The following is a 6,093-nucleotide window of genomic DNA, read 5'->3' as shown; positions in this document are numbered from 1 at the left end:
ACCATGGGTAACTGGTGCTCTGGACAAAGCAATGTGATCAGTGGCCCAGTGTCTCCATAGCTACCTCAAAGCTTTTCCAATGGCAGTGTGTGGGAAAAGGCTAACGTGATTGAAGCGGCTGCCCAGTTAAAGCAGCCTTAAATAAGCATTAATCTGTTTATGGGGCAAACACGTGTGACTGTTTGGGAATGAAGCCTTTTTAGCCTGGAGAAGCTCAGCGTTAGTGGTTCTCGTATGTAAACTTTTAAATGTAGCAGGGGTTTACATGATTCAGATAATTACACCCCATTGTTTGACAGAGCTGTTTCGCGAGCTTATCGAGCCAGACACATTCAACAGCTGATTGTTGGCCTTAGACAAAGCTGTCCTTCGAGTGGTGAAAGGAGTAATCACAGGCGTTGGACTCCTCTGGGCCAGCTGCTGTGTCTGATACACTGACAGCCATTTTGTTACACTGCTGCTTTAACTCAGTATTTGCATATATTAGCACCATGCTAATAGCACTGCCTGTGGCCTGAAGGTGGTGGAGCATGAGTTAATAAAGTGAGACACGAGTCATATGTTTACATGCTTTCACCTGAGGCACGTATAGCTTAGCTGCCTCATGTATTATGTGACGGTACGCTAATGGTGTGCTAGGTTCAGAGCTAGCATAATTTCTATGGAATGCTTCAGGAAGACATGCAGGAGTGTCAGTAGGTGCTTCACAGTGCTTCATTCTCTGGTAACTGGATATATGGATAACTGCTGACCACTGGAATCAAAATATGTTGTGATTTATTCAGGCTGTAGATGAAGTCATGCTAGCTGGCCCCACAAATCTGAAACACAGTGTGCTGGAGATGCTAGGTGGGTGATTCCATAATTGGGGTGCCATCTGTGTCCCGCTAATATTACATTTACAAATATGTATGTAAAGTAAAGGTTAAAACATTTTCAATAAAGGTCCTTCAAAAATGTCCATGTTCCAGATAACTAAAACATATACAAAACCTATAAACAGAACTTCTACAGTATTTTTATCTGCCCCAACCCACTATAGTTGCACTTCACCTTAAATAATCATTCAAATGTTAAAATGTTTTTTATACATTCATATGTGAATCTATTTAACATCTCATGCTTGGCACATTCTTTTTCTAAAGTCATACATTATAGATCATAAAAAGCAGACATTTTATTTGTGTCCCAGATTGACTCAATAACGTTACCTGAACACATTCACCCTGGAATATCTGGAATATTCCACAGGCCATATATTCAACATGTAGTTTGAATATATTTGATTTTGAATGTCCTGAAGATCATAGGAAGAAGAAAAATAAGTTCTCTCATTCTGTTTCGTTATTTTCAGAGATATTGTGATATTGACTACTGAGGTTACCTTGAAAACACAACATGGTTACCCAAATTATGTATAAAATACATATACATTTTAGTAAATCATTAGAATGTCCTTATTTACTCATACTATTAGCATAGATGCTAGTTAACTACATTTTGTGTATTAGCTAATTTCATGCTTTAAAACTCAAACCTATTATTTTCAACCCTGTTACACATTTAAACAACTGCCAGCAAAGACACTTTCTAAAAAATGAGTGATGGTTTAACACATTTGGAGTAGTTAAAGGCATGTTTTCTTGGATTCAGCATTAAAAAAAAGATGTGTTTAATATTTTTGAGTCGCAAGGGCTAAATGGCACCCCAATTGTGGGATCACCCAGCTAAGGTCATATCAGTAATGTCTTACCATGACATACAGAACAGTAACACTACTGTGCGAGCAACGCTGTGTCCTAATAACCACTCTTTAAAAATAAAGGTGCCGAAAAAGGTTCTTCAGAGTGATACCACAGAAAACCATGCTTCGTTCCCTGAGAAACCTTTCAGTGCATGCTTCTTAGAGATGCATTCAGATACTCAACCTCTGCTGAAATAGGTTAACAACACTGGAAAGATATTTTTGCTCTTTGGATCTGCCACCCATTCCTACCCGTCAACCAGAGAGGATATAACACAAAGCATGTGTCTAGAATCAACAGTGCCAGTTGGAGTTTGCCAGCATGACCGAGGATTGTCGTGACTTCACTTTCTGGGCTGTTTATTAAGGTTATTGGCTTATTTTGTTATTTAGATATAAATGACAACAGTTTGGCATTATGCCAATGTTGCTTCGCTGGATATCAAAATTTGGCATAGCCTTAGTAGAGCTCACAGAGTGCAGTCATTTTTCATATCTGAAACAACACTTTCACAACATGTTTATAACAGTGAATACTGTGGCTGTCAGCTAATTTATCTCAGGGCAGTTTGCTTGCTTTCAGGAACCTAGCTAAAACATATAATCAAGAGAGGGCTACAATACTGCTTTCCTCCAGGAAGACCATTTTTTTGTTCTACTTGGCCAATTATGAAGACAATTACGCTTCACTTATTCAGAGACACTTTTCATCTAATTATGCTGTCCAAGTACTCTCCAAATACATGTACATTATAAATTCATTATGTAGAGTCAGCCATTCAAACAGCTGAACAATTTACACATGCACTGTAAAAATGAGAAGACTGCTCAATGTAAAATTGTATAGTAACTGATTACATGGCTTTTCTTGACTGAACTTGAGGAGACCAGAGCTCAAACTCAAACTTCTTAGATGAGTCAAAAAGTCTCCCAGCTACTGTTTCTAGGTCTGCATCTCAGTTAGATAAATAAGACTGAATTTGTGTGTTTTTTTAACACTCAGTTTCCCCACTCGCTGACAGTCCTTCTATCACATGGTCCCATCTGACATATTTTCCTCCTGGGCTCCTGGATATGGACAACTGTGGCATTGCTGGGATTCGAACTCACAATCTCCTAATATTGGGATGAATTATTAGACAGTTACACTGCATAACAATAAGCTATGCTTTAAGGTTAAAACAACAGTGTATTAAACATTTGTCAACACAAAATCTGAGTTGCTTCATGTGTTCCTGAGTGCTGCAGTGGACTAAGTCATCACCCCAAACAGGAGGTTGTGAGTTTGAGCCCCAGCAATGCCATAGCCACCATCCATAAGTGCATACCCAGGAGGAAGAATGTCTAGCAGCATTGTGTGATGGAAAGAGCCCTGGCTAGTGGGGAAGTTGAGAATAAAAAACAAGCTCATTTTATTGACCTCACTAAAAAAGAACTAAAAAATTAAGAGAACTTTTAACTCAACTAAGAAGTTTGAGATGTGTGAACTCTGGTGTCCTCAAGTTGAGTCAAATCAAGAAAAGCCATGTAATCAGTTACTAAATCATTTTGGGTTAAGCTGAATTCTCATTTTTAACAGTGTGTTGCATTTACATACATGTTCAGGAGGAACACGGCTAGTTCTGTGTCCAGCTTCATCCCCTTTGCATGTGATAACTCCATCTTGGAAAAGCACCTCTAATGTAGATTTTTATTTTAGCATGTTTCTTGCCGTCAAGTCTTTTGGCTGCACAGCATGTTAGCATGTTAGACAAACACTAAGAAGTTCATAAGAATGTTCTTAAATGCAACTCTTTGGAAAAAAAGACAATAAAAAGTTCTCAAATGTTCTCTTAAGATAGTCTTAGTGTGAGGCTGTCGTAAGGTTAAAAAACATTTAAGAACATAATATGTTTAAGAATAAAACTTTTTCTTTGAATTATTCTTAAAAAAGCAGTTTTGATTTGATAAATTTGATAATTCTTAAAAAGTTTGATTTTTTTTTTTCTTAAGAATGAAGTTGAGAAAAAACCCATTTAAAAAGATTTTCTTTCTCAGGACACTTTTGTGAATCCGGCCCCAGGTTGCTAACTGGATTCCTCCACATTTTCTTACTCAAACAGACAGAGATTTTGTGTCGTTATAAGATGACTGACAGGAGGTCAGTGCCAAAACAATTTTTATGTCATGTTCTACAACTTTTCCAGGTTATTTGAACTACAAGAAATAGCAAATCGCGTAATGCACCTTTGAAAGAACCTTTTTTTGTAAATGTGTGTTAAAAACCTTCTTCTACACCAAATCAGATATGCTAAACCCTCCATCCAAGCCAAGAACCATTTAGAAACCTTTATTTTGAAAAGTGTACATTAGCATATATAATAGAATTTTTGTGGTATCAAGGTTCAGTGTGGTCCTTAACACCTCCCTCAGTCAAATGCAGAGCAACGCCGCAGGCTAATTTATAATAGGATCTGACCAATTTAGGTCAGCCTTGTAAATGGCAAATCTTCAGTCCCATTGGGCATCAGAGGGAAGTAGAGCCAAAGGACTGGCATTTATCTCTGAGCGGGTGCCGCTCGGTCGTCATGCCAAGCGTTGGATTAGGAATTAAAGTGAGACCCGTGCTGCACAGAGATAGGGCTGAATAGTTAAAATAGTCTCAGTGAAAGAAATCAGCGATGTATGCACTTCTGTACCGATCCTCATTGTGCACGCTGGTGCATAAGACAGGAAAGAAGCTCACTTCTGCACTGTGCACAATACGAAGGTCTATGTGATGAGGGTGGGATAAATATTTGGTCTATGGCAGTGCTTCTCAAGCCTGGTCCTAGAGGCCCACTGGCCTGTACATTTCAGTGCTTTTCCTGCTTTAACACAGCCACTTTAACTCAATAATGGGCTGTTAATGGGCTGATCAGTTGGATCAGGTGTGCTGGGAGCAGGGAAAACACTAAAAAGTGCAGGGCAGTGGGCCTCCAGAACCAGGGTTGAGAAGCATTGGTCTAGGTGACCAAACCAAAACATTTACATATTTCCACCCTTTAGGCTTAGCTCCACCCATTCACAATTCATAAGGTGTGTTTCAGCCTGGACTGCTTTTTGAATGAGTCTTAAAGGCACAGTGACAAAAAAACAGCCAGTTTAATTCTAGGGAGTAAAGGAAGGTGAGAAAATGGATGTGGAAAAATAAATTTTTGCTGTTTTTTCTACATAAATGCACACAAACATTACAAGCGGACTTCAGGGGGAAAAAATAAAACAGATCAAACATATGTGTCCCTTTAAAGTTGGGAACATTTTTCCTTCTGCTGTGAAGTTACTGGTTAGCGGATATAAGGTTTCGTTAATGCAGCTGGGAACCGCTTGATGCTTTATTTTGAGGAAGGCTGTAATACTAAAACTACAGCATATATTGGGAATGTATTTCTTACTAATGACAGGTCATGTGCTGCCCCTAAGTCCTCCTGCGTCTCTGTCTGTCTTTGCCTCTTACAAAAACACATGCGCACACTTTTCCCTCTAAATCGATACTTTAATCTCTCAGGGAGAAGAGTGGAGTCCATCTACAGGAGGAAACAAGCAGCTCTCTGTGATTTCTGTGTAGTTCTCTGTGTAGTTCTATCTCAGTCTCTCTTTTATCGATTGCTAAAGCAGGAACTGTTTTTAGCACATGCCTGCAGCATAAAGCAAGGTTCTTAACCTCCCTCTCTCTACCACTCTGCTTCTCTCTCTGTCTCTCTCCCTCCCCCTCTCTCTCTCCCGCTCTCTCTCTTTCTATCTCTCTCCCTCCCTCTTGCTATCTCTCCTCCCTCTCTCAGCTTCTCTCACTAGCTTTCATGTAGCTCTGAACTCGTACACATCTCTGTAGTGCTTTTCAAACTGAGAGGTGAAAATTCTGCCATGGGAAACTTTCATATTTGAGTCAGTGTGTGTGAAAAAACAGCTCTCCTAAATAGGCAGTGAAAAGGCCTGACAAAAATGGAAGAGTGTGCTGTCTGATTAGTGAAATCTCTACAAGAACTACACACTAAATGCATAGAGCTGGTTTAACACCCCCAGATTAAACCTAATCCTGGACTAAATTGACGTTTTAATGGTGAAACACCACTGAGACTGCAGTTTAGGCCAAGTCTTAATTCATGTCCACAAAACTGCCCCATTAGGTTCACGCAGAGTAGCTGTAAGGCAAGCATGTGCCCAAACACCTCACCAAAACTTAATTCACTGTCCTTTACTATGTTTGCATTTGTTAAATGATTTAATCTAAGTGATCATTATTGGATTTAGAAAAGATTATTAAGACAACATGTTTGATTTAAGGTCAGTTTCACGGTTATCTAGTGTGCATGTGGGGTTAAAAGAGTGAG

Source organism: Colossoma macropomum, unplaced genomic scaffold, assembly GCF_904425465.1.
Source record: "Colossoma macropomum unplaced genomic scaffold, Colossoma_macropomum, whole genome shotgun sequence".
NCBI classification, from domain to species: Eukaryota; Metazoa; Chordata; class Actinopteri; order Characiformes; family Serrasalmidae; genus Colossoma; species Colossoma macropomum.
Note: the sequence above shows the minus strand (reverse complement) of the source record.